This window comes from Paroedura picta, chromosome 2 (assembly GCF_049243985.1).
Source record: "Paroedura picta isolate Pp20150507F chromosome 2, Ppicta_v3.0, whole genome shotgun sequence".
Lineage (NCBI taxonomy): Eukaryota > Metazoa > Chordata > Lepidosauria > Squamata > Gekkonidae > Paroedura > Paroedura picta.
Window position 1 is genome coordinate 58,437,618 of NC_135370.1, and position 17,940 is coordinate 58,455,557.

General features: G+C 42.4%; 1 protein-coding gene across 15 annotated transcripts in view; it reads left to right on the forward strand.

Annotated features, from left to right (window-relative positions):
- NCKAP5 (NCK associated protein 5) overlaps positions 1–17,940 on the forward strand; it is a 768,088-nt gene that overhangs the window by 254,354 nt on the left and 495,794 nt on the right. Inside the window, exon 1 of one of the 15 annotated variants that reach the window (XM_077320252.1) lies at positions 14,517–15,022. The exons of the other annotated variants lie outside the window; for them this stretch is intronic. The gene's annotated coding sequence lies outside the window, so the exon portion shown is untranslated. Of the gene's footprint in view, positions 1–14,516; positions 15,023–17,940 lie in introns of those variants that run through there. 15 annotated transcript variants of the gene reach the window in all.

Consider the following 17,940-nt stretch of genomic DNA (forward strand, 5'->3'; position numbering starts at 1 on the left):
GGTACTTACATGCCAGTAAATTGTTCCACACATTCCATATGAATCCATTCCCAGCATGCAACTATATAAGTACTCAGAAATAATTGTATGGGGGCTGAGCTAAGAGTAAGTATCCATAGAATTGCAGTAGTAATGTAGACCAAGTATTTTCAGAAAAATAAGCTTGATTTTATTTCAAGTTTCTGATAATATGGGAAATGACAAGGAGGTGATTAAATACTAGAATGTCACTGTGCCTTTTCTTAATGTTGTAATTCCTATTCATGTTACTAATGTAAGGCTTCCTGGAGCAAAGGAGGGAAATGTCAGAATCTTAAGTCTCAGCATGAACTAATTTTGATAATTTCGTACATTCATTTGCCAACATCAGATGATAGTATACTGTATGACAATTCAAATGTTTGTTAAAACCTCTTTTTCATTAAAAAGATCAAAAGAAAAAATCTATTATGTTTATGCTTATAAATCTGGAAAATTTAGTTCCTCTGATGTTGAATCTACAAATGTTTCATTACAATGGTATAATAAATTAGGGGCCTTCCTGAGCAGATGCATGGCAGACTTAATAACAAAAGCGCTGAAATACAAATTGATTTATTTTTCTGATTCCCCCTCCCCAAATTAGGGGCTTTAAGCTAAGTATATATTGTTTATACTTGTTTTACGGAATAAGGATCATAAATGTACCCTACTAAGTTGAAAGGTGCAGGCTTCAGCAGGGAGACAAACTGCTAACCTACTAGACATATGGATGTTTGTTAAAACTAAAGTGTACAATTGGAGTGGGGTAAGTTATTACTCCATTTGTATAATTTTTAAAAAGTAATGTCATTTTGGAAAGATTTTCTCCTTTGTTTTCAGGGCATTCATTCGTAAAAAGTTTTTTTTTCTTTAGAAGTCATTTTAACTTTAAACTTTAACTTAGACAACTGTCAGGATTTAATTTTACCTGATCCCATCTGTGCAAGGCAGATGGTTACTGCCTGTATTTCTTGAACGATGGTTCAGTTGGAGGGCAGTAGGCACCACGTGGATACATGACTGCATCACCACATGAGTGAAACATGGGTCTACAGGAAAGAATGTTGGTTGGGGGTTGGAGAATATTGGATGACATGCAAATTAAAATGTGGCCCAGTTTAAGGAATAACTACTAATCAAACTATCAAAAATATGCAAATATATTTGTAATACAAGCTGGTTTTGCTGAACTTTGAAAACATTAGCTTCAATTAAGCTTAAAGAGAAAGGAATTTGTAGATTTTCAGACTTAAAAGGTTTTGAAAATGACACAGGAAAATATTTCCCTCTTCTTCAAAATCTGATTTCTGCTTCGCCATTTTCATAGAATCATAGAATCATAGAGTTGGAAGGGACCTCATGGGTCATCTAGTCCAACCCCCTGTACTATGCAGGACACTCACATCCCAATCGCTCATCTACCCCTTTGCCTTCACAGAACCTCTCCATCAGATGGCTATCCAGCCTCTGTTTTAAAATTTCCGAAGTTGGAGAACCCACCACCTTCCGAGGAAGCCTGTTCCACTGAGAAACAAGCTCTAACTGTCAGGAACTTCTTCCGGATGTTTAGATGGAATTTCTTTTGAATTAATTTCATCCCATTTGTTCTGGTCTGTCCCTCTGGGGCAAGAGAGAACAGTTCTGCTCCATCCTCCATATGGCACCCTTTTAAATACTTGAAGATGGTTATCAGATCCCCCCTCAGTCCTCTCTAGGCTAAACAGACCAAGCTCCCCCAACCTTTTTTCATACGTGTTGGTCTCCAAACCCCTCACCATGATTGTTACCCTCCTCTGGACATGTTCCAGTTTGTCAATATCCCTCTTCAACTGGAGTGCCCAAAACTGAACGCAGTACTCCAAGTGAGGCCGAACCAGAGCAGAGTAAAGTGGTACCATCACCTCCCGTGATCTGGACATGATACTTTGTTTGATACAGCCCAAAATCCCATTTGCCTTTTTAGCCACTGAGTCACACTGCTGACTCATGTTCATTGTATGGTCTACTAAGACTCCTAGATCCTTTTCGCACATGCTACTGCTGAGACAAGTCTCCCCCATATTATATTGGTGTATTTGGTTTTTCCTACCTAAATGCAGAACTTTACATTTGTCTCTACTGAACTTCATTTTATTCAGTTTAGCCCACTTCTCGAGCCTATCAAGATCATCCTGTATTCTGTTGCTGTCTTCAGTTGTGTTTGCTACCCCTCCCAGTTTAGTATCGTCTGCAAATTCAATAAGTATCCCCTCTTTTGAGATGCTTCTTCTTACTGAGTGCATTGAAACTGCTTTGATAGTGTGCAAAAATTGCCCTCATCCTAAGCGTTTCTGCTGAATGCGGTAAAAAGAAATTTAGGGTGAGCACATAAGCAATGCATTGTACATTGTAACAAAACATAATGGGTTGGATCACAAGCCCTCTTCCAGCACAATGAAGCTGATAGAATGGAGCTTTCCTCTGCCTTCTGCTATAGTCTACTGAATTCCCCCAAATTCTACTCCTGGGAGCCAGGATCTCTTAGGAGCAGCATGGGAGACAATGTGGGAGTCTGTAGTAAGAAAGTATCAGTATACATTGTCTTCTCACTGCCAATAGATGTATCATATGTGTGGAAGGCCCATTATGCACGGCCGCCGAAACGGCAATTTCGGGTCACGTGGAAAACGCGGAGGGGGAAGACGCGACGCATACCGGTTATGCACGGGGCGGGGCGCGACGGCGGCAAAACCCAGAGTAACCGATTATGCACGCGCCGATCCGGGCGCCGCTTCTGGTTGCGCCCCGCTCACCCGGAAGCTGCGCTCTCTTCCGCGTTTCACTGACGCGGCTTTTTTGGCGGCATGCACCGAAGCTGCAGCCGGTTGCAGCCGGCTCCGTGCGTTATCCGTGATTTTAGTCACCGCCATTCCACCCCGAATGTGCGCTAAAACCCCCGTGCATAATGGGTCGAAGTGATGCCTTTGGATCCAACTCAATTCTAAGCATACTTACCAGGGGTTCAATCCTAATAAATCAGTAGGATTTATTTCTCTGTCGACCTGTTTAGGATTATTTCCTATGTCACAATTATATTTTGTTTTATTTACTTACTTTATACTCTACACCTTCAGTGGGAACCCAAAGGCACATTGTGTCCTCACAACAATCCTGTGTGTTAGGTTAGGATGAAAGTGTATGTACCCAGTGAGCATTCATGGTAGAGTGAGGATTTGAACTTTTTTCTTGCAGATCCTAGTCCAACACTTTAACCACTACATGATAGAAAGGTAGCACAATTTAAAATCAGTGAAAATCACTATGTACGTGTGAAAGTTAAAACAAGCCCATTAAAGTTTCTCTGTAGTTTTCAACTGGCTATATCAGCCTTTTTCAACCTTTTAACCATGGAGGAACCCCTGAAATAATTGTTCAGAATTTGAAGAGCCTGAGAAGTGATGTTGGCTGGCCACATTCCCTGCCATGTCCATGGAAGTGATTTCACTACCCACACCCTTTGCCCTTCTTTTGCTCCCTACCCCACTGTTACTACTACTATGGCAGTTCTGTCTCATGTAGGCCAGAAAGAAGAGTAGGAGCTGAGAAGACAACCCAGATCCCCCTTCTACACACCACTTCAGAGCTCTTGTGGGACCCCCTTCAGAACTCCCATGGACCCCAGAACTCCCCAGACCCCTGGTTGGGAATCCCTGGTCTATATCCCTCATATTGCAATCTTAAGCAAAGTTATACCCCTCTAAGACCACTGACCTAAAGTGACAAAGAACTTACTTAGGATTTTGCTGTAATCATGCATTCTTATTTCTGTCTAATCTCACTGCAGTAAATATTCAAAGCATTATAAAGTGACTAATGCTGTTGATGTCTACCATGGCATTATTCTGTGCAATAAAATTATTAAAAGTGGCTTTCAGTCTCAGTATCAAGTGCATAAGGTTCCACAAATATAGTTGCTGAGCTAACTTTAAGAATCCTGTATGTGGATTTTTAAAAGAGATATCTTAAGTGGACTATAAGAAATCTTGTTTTTTGACTTTCTTATATACACATGACACTCATTTACACCTGTATCTCAGTAAAGAGGTGCATTTTCTAAACCACTTTCTAGAGTGTTAGAGTATACATTTTCTCTGGAAAATGGATGCATTGCCCACAGTAATTATGGTTAGATACATCTTACAAGACTATAAAACTGTTTGCCTTTATCTGTTTACCTTCTACACATTCGTCATGTTATTCCTCCAGGAAGGTTTACATGATTTCTGTCTTCGGTATTTCACCTTCACAATTTCTGCATGAGGTAAGTTAGGCTGATAGTGATTGACATAATGTCTCCCAGTGAGCTTCATGCAATCTGGATATCTGAAAGTAGTTCTTCTAGTCCTACCTAGACTAGCATTCTAGCCAGTGCACCACACTGAGTGTAGACTGTGAAAGGAAGAGGACCATCACCATCCACCACTCTAGAACATATATTGGTCACAGGAAGTCCCTCAATTCTGCCTGTTGCATGTTTGGAAATCTGCATCTTTGTCACACTGCATGTGTATAGGCAATGAAAATGATGATGCACGGGCAGCAAGTGTCTAAAATTAGCACATTTTTGGAGAAAATCTTGCAGTGAAGCTTAAACACCTAAAACAAAACAAAAAATAAATTGTATGATGAGACCTTTTGACTTTGTATTCAGTAAACATGGATTTGAGGTACTGATTTTTTGGACTAAAGCTGTAATCCTAAACATTCTTACTGCAGAGTAATCCCATGTAACTTGGTGAGATTTAACTCTGAGTAAACATACACTGGATTACACTGCCTGTGAGGTTGTGCTAGAAGGAAACTTCTGCTGACAGAGGGAGGCTTCAGTTAGTGGATGGGAGGTGTTGATATTAAGGCCATGTCTAGTAGCATTGGCTTAGGGATACTTAAAGATGGGCAATCCTTTCTTTGGATACAAGTTTTCATGTTGATGGCTTAAATTTAATTCTGTGCGGCCTTTCTACACAATTTATGGTTCCCACAGTGGCAAAAATTAAAACATTGAAATATTAACACACAGACACAAGCGTATAAAACTCATGAAAACATACAATCCTAGAGAAGGAGGAGTTAGTAAGGGGATCCTCTCAGAAAGGTGGTCACCCGCTAGCAGGTAGAGGGAAACAGATGAATGTCCCTTGGGAGGGATTGGTGCTATGACCAAGTGGACCCTTTCTCAGGTTGCTACTCATACAGCCCCAGATAGTGGAGGCATCCAAAGCAGGGCTTCTAAACATGATCACTGTGGTTTGCACAAGACTGAAAACCTTTCAAATCAGTTTCAAGACTAAAGAAGACTACCTACATGGAAATTGAATCCCTAAGACAAATGACTTAGTTCAAACAGCTGATTACAAAACAAAAAGTTCCTTTACCTTGATGGATGTACAAGCTATTATTCAGTTTGAAACAGAAGTGAAAAATACGTTTGATTAAATGGATACAGAATTTTAGAGAGCAAATACTTATACAGCAATGGGAATAGTTATGGGGGAAAGAAATGAAGTTAGCCAGTTAGCCAGTCAGAAGTTAAGAGAAAATTGGAATAACTTGTTTTTCAGATGGTATATTACTACAAAAGTTATTGATAAAACAGATAAAAACTATAAAGGGAAATATTAGAAATGCCATGATATAAACAGATCCTTATACCATATTTGCTGACCTTGTAAAAAGGCAAAAAGTTATTGAAAATAAACACATGGGAAAATGTAGAATACGCTAAAATTGAATTCCCTGTGGAAGTTAAGAATATGATATCAGGAATATTCCGTAATAATGAAAAGTTTTGAAAGAGATATTTGAATATATGGTGACAGCAACTATAATAATCAGTGTTTACTGTTTTAAATGCATAATTATTGTTGTAAACTGTCCTGAGCCACTAGCAAGGATAGGTGATCTAGAAATTAAATTATGAATAAATAAGAAATAAATGTTGGGGAGAAATATTTTCTGTTCCATACACCTAGTAATGTGTGATTTTTAATATATGGTCTGTTGTATGGTTCCTATTTTTCTTCAGTATCCCTTTTATATTATCCACTAAAAACAAACAAACTATAATAATACTTTACCACTTGGAACACTGCACGTCATTATACTGCATTATATGGGTAAAAGGGATGCATGGTATAACATGGAAACTTCAGTAGTATGATAAATTTTAGGGAAACATAAAAATGAGAGAGGACTTTCATACAATTGTGTTGTAGTATGTTTTGTTTTGCTTTCATGATTCCAACTCTAATTAAAATTGTATGCTGATATTAACATAGAATAAATATTTGTGTTGCAACCCTTAGAGATGATTTATTCCAGGCAAATCAGGAATACTTTTGAAAATCCTTGCTGAAGGAAAGTAATTTGTGCATTTACACTGTAAGACTATTTAAAGGGATTTCTTTAGAGATGATTCTGCTTTAGACAATACTGTTTTAAAAACTGGATTTTTGTTTTATCTATAACATTCAATTTGATTCTTGCCATGCAGAATCTTCAGTCATGTAAATTATTTCATCAAGGATTTTCAAGTTGAATAAGGGGTTTCTTGCCAGCTGATTTGTTTGGCAAAAACCCCATTATGTTTGAAAGCTATATTTTAACATAGCACACTAGTAGAATCAACACATTTTCACCACTCTAAAGATAAATTGTTTGAAATTTACTGCTTTAAAAAAATCCAGTTGTGCAAACGATCCCCTTCCCAGCATTATTGCATCAATTTTTGACATGATCCAGCTAAAGTTAATTGTAATTAAGCCTAACTGAAGCTAGTGGAAAAACATAGTGGCACCTAACGTGGGTCTTATTTGTAAATGACTTCAGCTGGGCCAGGGTGCATTTAAATACAATGGCCATCTTATTACTGGTGTTCATCCTAGAAGCTAGAAGATTCTGACAGCTTTTTCTATTTTATTTATTACTTTGACTTATATCCCAACACTTTGTGGACTCCTGGTGGGTTACATGAAAGATTAAAACGCCAGTAAAATCAATCATAAGTCCCACAATACCATATGTAAACCCATCAAACGGTGCCATAATCCCCAGACCTCTCTGATCTGTAGTCAACCATCACAGGTATAGGTTTGTGGATGATATAGCAATGGCCAGAGGATGGGCCCCAGTTGTCCCTGAAACCCAGTCTCAACCAAAGACCTGGTGGAAGAGCTCCATTTTGCAGGCCCTGTGGAACTGAGACAGTTCTGTTAGGGCCCTCAGCTCTCTTTTTCATTAGAGTTTGCTTCAATGAAGTCTGTTTTCTAACATCAATAGAGCCAATAACATATTTAAATATAGACAGCAACCTGTAACTAGGTTGTGGTAAATTAACAATTTGATATATGGCACACATTTAAAAACAAACCCCTAAGAGTGAAGTGAATTACTATTGATGTGTCAACAACGATACATGGCATTTTAAGAAGTAAGCAAATAGACAGTTTCCTGATGAGAATTCGAAGATTGAATTCAAAATTCAAAGTTTGACAAAGTTGTAAAAGAAAGAGAGTAGGAAGAGAAAAAGATAGAGCCAGAAGAAACAGTGCAAAATATATGTACATAAATTACATTTATTTCAGTGCAATTCTAAACAGAGTTAAAGCCTTCTAACTGTTGATTCCAACAAAAGGGTGCAACTTTGCGTAGGATTTCATTATTAATTCCTATGAAAGATAAGTGCTACTGAAGCCAGGATTTGAAGCAATTGAGGGATGAAGAGAAATGGCATCATGGTGATGTATGTTAAAAATAGTTTTTTTCAGAATTTGTTCTTCAGAGCAACTCAGTATATTTGGTTATTTTAAGCATAATCTCTTGATTGAATTACATTTGTTCCTTTCTCGGTACCAAATTTAAACCACACTGGAACTTATTACTTTTGCACAGGATTTCATTTGGACTAATTTAGTACTGTTAATGCTCTGACCTCAGTGGCCCAGGTCCAGGAATTAACTAGCCCAATCTTACAAAATCTTGAAAGCTAAACAGGGTCATCCTTGGTTAGTATTTGGATGGGAGACCAACAGGAAGTCCAGAGGAAGGCAATGGCAAACCAGCTCTGGGCACCTCTTGCCTTGAAAACCCTATGGGATTGCTATAAATTGGATGAAACTTGACAGCAATTTACACACAGTAGTGTTTATATCATATTAAATCTTTTTGAGTAGGATGACATCTACAATTTCTCAGCTCTTCTTCCTGCTGTTGAAATATCTCCTGACATGCTGCCCTAAGGGAATGGACAACACCTAAGGGAGAGAGGAGTTGGAGGGCTGCCATTGGGAAGGGGCAATTGGCCCCCAAGTATAGATGTTTTTGATGGGATCCTATACAACCAATTCCAAAATCCAATATATCTGAGTATAATTCAGAGTGCCATGCTCACCAGGGGTATACCCTTTCACACCCATTGACTTCAGTGGAATTAGAACACACGGTTTGTGTTGGTGGTTAGATAGTCAACTTGTTTATTCTAATTTAAATTCATTAATGCTGTATGTCTCCTTGGTCAAACTAAAAACTGTATTACTGTACAGTAAAGAAAAATATTAAAATGTAAACTTTCCATACATTTTGAAGCCATGGGAAAAAATTCCCAGAAAAAGGTCTATTTTTGAGGGGGGAAATTGAAAAAAATGCAACATTAGTACTTTTTACAGGTTGAAAGTCACTTTCATTTAAATCCCTGAGGGATTTTTTTAAAATGTCTTCAGAACACTTCTGACATGCAAAGATGTATTTTGTCATCCAAGTAGCATTTGGAAAAGCATATTTCATTTGACAGTATTTGCAAATTGCATTTGTTTTTTTTTTTCTTAGAAGAACTAAGAAGTGTGGAAAAATGTCCAAATGCTAATAGTTGGTCTCACCGTTTTACTGAAAGAAGGGAGAAAAAAAATAGTTTAGTGGTGGCTGCCAGCTTGCAGGAGAGGGAGAGCTTCATCAAAACAGAAAATTAGTATGAATTATGATTTAAATAAGGATTATGAAGATAAACAAATGCAGTTAAAATATGGTTCAGTTTCCTGAATGAAATGAATTTAAATTATTTTCAATTAAGTATAATTTCAGCTTCTTCAGTTGTTCTGTAGAACTTTCTTACAGCCTTTTGAAGCCTAGTTGAAAGGACAGAAATAGATCTACCAACTATTCCAACAAGATGAAGCTAACAAGAAAAAAGGAATCTGAAATGTTTTTCCTTCTCTTGTGACTGATACCTGGAGACAAAAATACATCTTTCACCTGCATTTGCAAACTGTACCCTCAGTATTTTCTCAGTTTTTGAATTATTCCAGTATTTGCTTATCTTCAGTATACACGGATTACAAGAATTTGATTCTTTACTTAGTCTTATGTAAAAGTCTTCAGGTTACATAGTTTTTATAAATAGTATTGAAATATTAAATACATTAATACCTTATAATAAACATGCTATTTATCATTAAAAAAGACATACTCGATTTTTTCATTAGGGTTAACGGCTTTGAAGAAAGGGGGAAACCTTCCCTCACATTTTTCTGGGGCTTTCCATCCCTACCAATACTTAGGCACTTGTCAACCAGGGAGAATCTCTGCTGAGAGAGTATGTTTATAGTGTTGTGATTTCATGTATTCCTTTTTAAGGAGAAAATTTCACATGGAATCTGAAGTGCCTAGTGTTAAACAATGCATACAGGCTGAACATGCAAAGTCCTAGGGATGTGCATTTGGATATTTCCAGATGGAATGGATATGTGAAAAATACCTTATTGGTATTTTTAAAAAATATATTGGGCTATTGCTATTGAGGATCAAAAAAACTCAGAAAATATTCAGGAATAATCAGGGCTTGCATTTTAAGAATCGCAGGCCTGTTTCTACATTTTTTTCAGGATTACCAGGTAATGGGAGGGAAGGGGTAAGCAGGTAGTTCTTCCAATCAGCGGAATCAGACATTAGTGTAAACTCTATAAATGTCTGCCCAATTGTGATCCAATCCCCTGCTCCATGCAGGACCAGGCTAAAGCATCCAGGATAAGCATCTGTCATGCATGCAGACATCCAATCATGACATATTTACCAGGCTATACTTTTACATTAGTTTAGGAATTATAAATTAAAATAAATGAAATTATTCTAATTGAGTCCAGTACGTGTATGAAAGAACATTCCCTGTTGATGGATTCTGTTTGACATCAGAACTGCATGGAATAGGCAAGTATATGGTCCTTTTCTACAGCAACTTCACCTTTCCCTTCCCTGAGGAGCAATAATACTGGCAGAAAAAGAACTCAGAGTCATCTTAAACAGAATTATTTATTTCTGTGGTGCCTCATCAGAATCCAGCTTGAGGTGGCTTACAGAGATAAAAAATAAGTCATTAATGTAAAATGATAAGCCATTAAAACAAGCCCAGGGACATAAACAACATGAAACTATCCATAAAACAGAACTCTGACCAGAAACAGACCATAAGAAAAACCTAGAAAGACTAGGCCCCTAATTAAAACCCTTAGTAAAAAGTTGGCCAGTAAAGTTGGCAGGAGACCAGCCTCAAAGGGGAGGGCAAAGGTAAGGTGGACTTATAAGGGTGGAGCTCTATTTAGGATGTGTCCTTTGTCAACTGGATAAAAGTATTGGCATTTGGAAGGAGGAAGGCAAAATCTATTTTCATAAAACAACATGGGCCGGTATGTAACTAAATTTCCCCCTTATTGAGTCCAACAACAGGTTTTCCAGAGTAACTGCGTGGTAATTAGCAGGGTCACATTTGAGGGAAGAACTGCTGATTTCCTTACACTTTATTCTAAGGAAGTTACTATCATTTTTTCATGTCAAACTTTAAAGCACTGTGAATTCAATTGCAAACATCAATGTTTATGAAAAATTGTAGTCATGTGCCAGGTCATTTATCAATGAGCATGATTTCCCTGTGTATATGCAGATTTCACAAGGGAGATATATATGTTGAAATGTAGATACAGGCTTAAATTTGTTGAACTGGTGCCTGGGTTATTCTACTTTCTGGGTGTTCAGAAACACTTTCTGCAAGATAATGTAGATTAGTTTCCATATCTTATATTCCTTTGCCACTTCTGCTAATTATTCTTACCTGCATCATATATATCTCCAGCAGGAAGGATTCTCTTAATTGGCAAGAACAAGAAGTCTCTTACCAAAATGCTACAGCTGCCAAATTCCTTATTTTGTATATACCTGGAGAGAATTCCTAACTTTTTTTCATGCATCTCCCAATCTTAGTATAATGAATAGATGCAAAGTATTCCCTGGTTTTTAAAGGCTTTTTTTCACATATTCCATTATACCAACATTGTAATCAAGCATAATTATTTTCTGGACTTTTTTCAGTTACTGGTAATGAATCATTTATGGCTACTATCCAAAAGGAATCAGAAAAGCTATGTATGATTGTGAGCAACCCTGTACAGGCACATTGACCTTGCATGGAGGTTTTACTACATAGTACCCATAGTTACAGTTCTCCTCTTTTGCATTGGTACACAGGTATACATACAGGTACTATAACACATCATGGAGGGAAATCTATGTACTCTAAACCAGTGGTCCCCAATCTTTTTATCACCGGGGACCGGTCAACGCGTGACAATTTTACTGAGGCCCGGGGAGGGGGTAGTCTTTTGCCGAGGAACATTGCTGCTGCCGTCTGAGCCCCTGCTCCACTTGCTTTCCCACGGGTGCCTCTGACTTCCCGCCACCTGCTGGAGGGCGCTGCCAGCAGCAGCTGCGCAGTGCCACACCAAGGGGGAGCCCCAGCCATGGCAGCCACTGGAGATCACCAAAGGTGAGCCAGCGGCAGAGTGGTGAGGCAGCACCTGGGGAGGAGGATGAGGAGGAGCCGCGGCCCAGTACCAACTGATCCACAGACCGGGACCGGTTCCCGGATCAAGGGGTTGGGGACCACTGCTCTAAACCACCTGTAACATCACCTGATATTGCCCTCTTTGCTATTGTAAAGTAGAGTGCTTTGTTTTTGAGAAAATCATACTTTGCTGAACTGCTGTTAAAGGGTAAGGGTCTTTAAAACTACTCAGAACTGGGAGCTGCTAGAAAATGAGTTTGGGTATTCTTAACTTGAAAACTAGACCATGCCTGTGTATACATACTTATTTTGGGGGTCTGACTTGAGGAACCCTAGGAGGAGACTTCTACCCATGCTGTGCAGGAAAATATAATACACTATGTATTTATAAGCTTGTTGGGTCTCAGAATTTAACAGTAATTTAATATTAATAATTTAGTAATTAGACAAAGTTTGACATGGGGGGTGGCCAGCTGGAATGAGAAAGCTGCAGCCCCTGTCTCCCCCCCCCCCCCCCCCGCAGCTGGCTGCTGGCAGGCATGGCATCTCCTGCTATGGGTGTTAATAACCTGTGATTTGCAGTGTTCATTGAATATGGGACCTTTGAGAATTATGGCATAGTGGTTACAGATGAGCTTTCCAGAGCCATGTCTTCAGATATGTGAAGGGAAAATCAGGCTGGACACTCTTCTTAGGGGGAGATTACATGGCAACCAATTCCTCCTAGTTCTGCGTCATTTTCCTTCTTGTGTGAATTAGGCCACAGACACTTAAATGTCCCCCTGCCCTAATACACATGGAGTAGTCACAGTGCACAGATGTCCACCCTGCTCCTACCTCCATTTTTTCACTGTTGATAAAATGCTACGTGCTCTCATGGTTGCTCCTTAGAATAACTGTTTTTTTTGTACCTTGTTGTTTACTACCCAAAGGAGTCTCAAAGTGGTTTACAAACACCTTTTCCCTTAGTCTCCCCTCAATAGACGACCTATGAGGGATGTGGGGCTGTGAGAGGTCTGAGAGAATTGGGACTGGGCCGCAGTGACCCAGCAGGCCTCAGGTGTCTCAAAGCATTTTCCAATCGTCTTCCCTTCCTCTCCACATAGTAGACTCCCCATGATGGAGATATGGTAGAGAGCCTCACATGGAAGCTGGCAACCCTCTCTGTGTACAGCAGTCTTGATCTTAGTAAGATTTTGTATTTTTATTTGCCAGGCCAAGGTTGAAAAAAGTCAAGTCTTCCCATGTTTCTCCAGCCATTTACTGGTTCATCATTTATAGTTTCAGGCTGTAAATATTTTTTATTTAGATCTTCCTGTACTTTCCAGACTCACAAGACTGATGCTGGTCTGTCTGTCTTTTTGTGCCCCAAAATACAAACAGTTGCTGGTAAGGGCTGGCCGTAGCCCATAGCTGAGGGTCCTGAGGATGCATTATTAGGCCTGGTCGCCTACAGTTTTCCCCGTAGAACAAATAGCATCTCCTGGAAGGCACTGGCAAACCACCCCGTATTGAGTCTGCCATGAAAACGCTGGAGGGCGTCACCCCAAGGGTCAGACATGACTCGGTGCTTGCACAGGGGATACCTTTACCTTTACCTTTTTAGGGCCAATTTAGTTCCGTAAAGTGGTATAAGGTTGCAGTCCCTTTTCTATCCATGCCAGTCATGATCCAAACCAGACATGCACATGGGGGAATTGAGAACAACACTCTTGTGACTGTTGTTACACAAACAACAGGATGGGGAACCCGGCATCAGCTGCTTATCGTGGCAGGCAGTTGTGGGTATTTGAAGGTGGAGATTGGCTATTCTAATATGTTATTGACACACAGACTGTACATGCTGAAAGGGTAGAGTATTTTAAAATAAACTTAAGAAAAAGTTTGCATTTCACATTAACTTCATATAATGACATTTATACTGGCACATTGATTGGATGAAAGAGACATTTAATTCAGTGTATTTCCACACAATATAGCTGGAACACAGCTGAACTGATTTTCCCTTAAAAGGCCAAATTTGTTTCAACTGCCTTATCACTCCCAAACTTTATTGAATCTACAGAAATAAAAAGGATTACCTATTTCATCCTCCTAATGAAAAATAATTCATACTCCAACCCCAAAAGTTTTTTTCTCTAAACTGTACACTTACTAGAAATGCTTGTCAAGCGATTTCCGAACTAAGTTGGCAACATTAACTTATTCCAGGCCAGCTTTCAGAATGCTTTGTGGGGTGGGGTTTCGTCTCCCCCCCCTTGATTTGTGGGGAGAGAGAAGTGGGGGAAGGGCGGCGGCGTCTTTCATAACAGCTTGTTTGCTCTGGAGAAATTGATAATCAGATTATGGCACCGTAATTGTTGGCTTAATTCATTAGCAGGCCGAAAGGGACGTGGAGGCAGGACGAAGTGGCCCGATGAAAGGGAGGGGGGAGAGCAATTCCACCCCCCAGAACTCGTTCGCCGATGTGGCTGGGCTCTCCAGGATCTCGCTTTCGAGGCCCCCGCGTTCCCCGCACACAATAGCCCTCTTTCGCGGCTCCCCCCCCCCGGGCCGCCGCCTTTTCCTCCCTCCCCGCATCTCCCGCCCTCCCCTCCCCTCCCCTCACACTGGCTCCCCTAACCCCTGCTGCAGGCACAGATTTGTCAGAGCCATTCAGTCGAGACTGATTATGATTGCAGCAGATGGGCTGGATTTGACAGCCCCGATCCTAAGCAGTTTCTCAGAGGCCGGCGGGATTCAGAGGGCCCGGCCGCGGACCCAGAGCAGCGGCGGCGGCGGCGGCGGAGGAAGCCCCGGCCGGCCGCGCGGCCGCCCCAGCCCTCCTCACCTTAGTTCCCCCTGCCCGGCCCTCCCCAAGCACATGCGAAGCGGCGGCCCTGCAGGAGCCCGACAGGGAGCGCCAGCAAGAGCTAGCCCGGCGGCGGCGGCGGCGGCACCACAACAAAGCGGCAGAGGCGACGGCGGGAGCACGGGGAGGCGGCTGCGGCTGGAGCGGCGGCCGCTGATGCCCGGGGCGGCGCACCGGCTATGGGAAGTTTAGGAACTCGGGGGCCGCCCGCTCCCGCCGCCTGCCCCGCACGGTGGAGGCCCCGCCCCGGCCGCGCTCCTGCCGCACCATGCCGCTCCGCAGAGCAGGTAAGGCGCCCCGGCGGCTGCTGGGAGAGGGGGAGGGGGGACGAGCCCAGCGCCCTCACCTGCCCGCCGGCCTCTCCCGGGCTGGACCCCGCCCTCCGGCTCGCCGCGCGCGGGTTCAGGGCAAACGCAAGGCAAGGCGGGCAGGCGGGACGTGGCGCGCGCGCGCTTGTGTGGGCGAGTGCGGGCGAGAGAGAGCGGCTGACGCGTGCATTCACACGGGGTCACCGGCACACGGGCTTCCGCTTGCGTTGGGGGCCGTGCTGCAGGCCGGCGGCCAGTGGCGGGCCAGCTCCGTGGCGCCTGTGCACCTGTGACCGCGCGGATTGGGGCATGCCCTCCCCGGCGGGGCCACGTGTGCGCACCCCGGTGGCCCCGCAGCCCCGACGGGCTTCCGCTCCTGCTGCGGCACTCGGGTCTGAGCGGCGGCTGCTGCCAAGTTCTCCGCAGCCCGGCCGGACTTGCCTGTCGTTTAACACTCGCGAGGCTGGCGCGCGGGGAAGGGGAAGGGCCGGCCGGCCGGCAGCTGCTGCCTTGCACTTTGGGCACTCGGGAGTGGCCTCTGGGGCCTTCTAAACCCCGCGTCGGGTCTGCTCGGCAGCCTATTCAGGGCAGTTGAATGGGGCTTATTCCCAGGCAAGTGCTTTTTGGGATGCCAGCCCAAGTCGGCCAAGAGAAGCTTTTCATCTGTCAACCTGGCTTCTGTTGATCCTGTTGCTTGAACTTCCTGCTGCTTGGCTCTCTAGCTTTGTGAAGCTCCTGTTAGCCTTTTCTTTTGCCTTTTCTTTTCTCCCCCCCCCCTCCTTTTAAGCTCCTGCCCTCCCTGGTGGTGGGATTCCTGCCCCGCCCGGCCCACCCCTTCTGCGCCTGTTACTGTTTCCATTGCTTCCTGCTGCTCTGGTTGCCCTTTTCCTTTGCCTCCTCTCATTTTCCTCTTCCTTCTGCTGTCTCTCCTCTGCTGTCCCATCTGCTGCTGCCCCTCTTTGGTCACTCCTCCTCCTCTTGCTGCTGTTGCTGGAGAGGGGAAGGCTGTACAATTGTATGCCCTGTTGCTACTGGCAACTGCGTGCAGCGAATTGCTACGCATCCATAAGCAGCTTAATTCTGATTGATGGCAGGGAAATATGATCTTTTTACGATGACCAGAGAGACAGAAGTGGAAATAAAGGCTGTCTACAGCCTGATCTCTCTCTGTGCGTTTGTGTACAGTTACCAGTGATGTCGATTTTTTAATCTTGCGGGGTTAATCCCAGAGGCTTCCTCCTTGTGATCTGGCTGGTTTATTTAAGCTTTTGGTGTGGTTGCAGCAGACCTGCCTTTCTGCTCTTCATTATCTATGCTTCTGTTGGTTCAGATAAATACAGCTATTCAAGTAAATTTACTTCTGTGCTTGAACACTGACACTGACCTGTCCTACTGACCCAGAAGGCTTCTTGGAAGCTCTCTAGAAGCAATTTGTAAAGAAAACTGTTCACCGCTAATAATAGGAATTTCCTTTTCTCTCCATCCCTCTGTTTTGTTTTCAACTCTGTGCACCTTTTAAAACTGGCACCTTTCAAGTGCTATGGTGGGGAATAAACTGGAAAAGAAGAATTGCCCACTCTCGCCCCCCCCCAAAAAAAAAAGCTGTTGTGATTGATAGGACAATGAATTGTTCTGCTGCTTTTCTAGGTTTTTATTTTTGGCTTAACAGTTATTTCTGTCCGCACATAGTGACTCTTGAGTATTTTAAGAGTAACTGACAAAGACTTCAACGTCTTGTTTCTGTTGCACAGATTGATTTTCAAAATGCAAATTCACAACAGCTAGGAAATGCAAGTCAAAACCAAGCAAGCAAATGCTCTTTGATCGCACGATAATCATCATGCTTTCCAAGCATCACTTTTTGTAGGTGTGATTCTATTGGCTGGAGAGCTAAAGGCGCAACTGTAACTTTGCATGATGTCGTGTTGCATGTAGCCTAAGCTTTCTGACAGGCAACTTTTGTAAATGGCACAACAGTTTAGGATTTCAGTGGAACTGTCTTGTACTTTAGAGCTGGTGCACTTTCCCTGTAGAAGAAACATTGACGTAAATTTTAAAAAAGACAAGACAACCAATTGTTTAATAATGCAGCATCTTACTGGTCACATACATGTTAGAGATATAAAGCTTGGTTGGGTAGTTGTTCTATTATAATGAAACTGTATATTGTATAGTCTCTATATTAATTGCACAGGGTTTTGACTAAAAAAATGTCCTTAACCTAACTCTCATTTTATATGGAAATATAAAGGCAGTGAAGTTGAACACAACAGGATTCAGAGAGAGTCATCTGCATCTGTGGTGGTAGCTCCCTGACTTCAGGTCTGCCCTGCAATCCTGTTGTCTGTCCAGGCAGGGAGGGAGGGAGAGAGGGCCCAGGGCACAAGCCTCCTGCTGTGAACAAGTTTCCTACCATGAAAATGAATCCTTGGCTGAAGTATTACCTGTGGATAAAGGGTGTGCCTGAGGAGTTAGTCACTGCTGTGCAGATGGCTCCCAGGGCAAAGGGGGTTGGTCCTGTGTCCATCTGGTTGTTGGACAGAGGATGGGCCAGACCAGGGACACATCCATCCATGTGCCAGCCACAGTTCTCCTGCATGCTTGGATGTAGGAGGAGTTGTCCATCCTGGGGAGGTCCTGAGACTGAACTGGGTTTTTCTGGTTTGTGCTCTTCTCTATTGATTATTACTTCTCTGTTCAGTATATTATTAAAGTGATGATGGATGGGCTTGATGAAGGTACACCAGATTCTCAGAGTCTGGCTTCAAGTCACCTAGTACAGGGGTAGTCAACCTGTGGTCCTCCAGATGTCCATGGACTACAATTCTCATGAACCCCTGACAGCAAACGCTGTCAGTAATCTGGAGTAATGTTCAGTAATCTGGAGTTAATTTCTT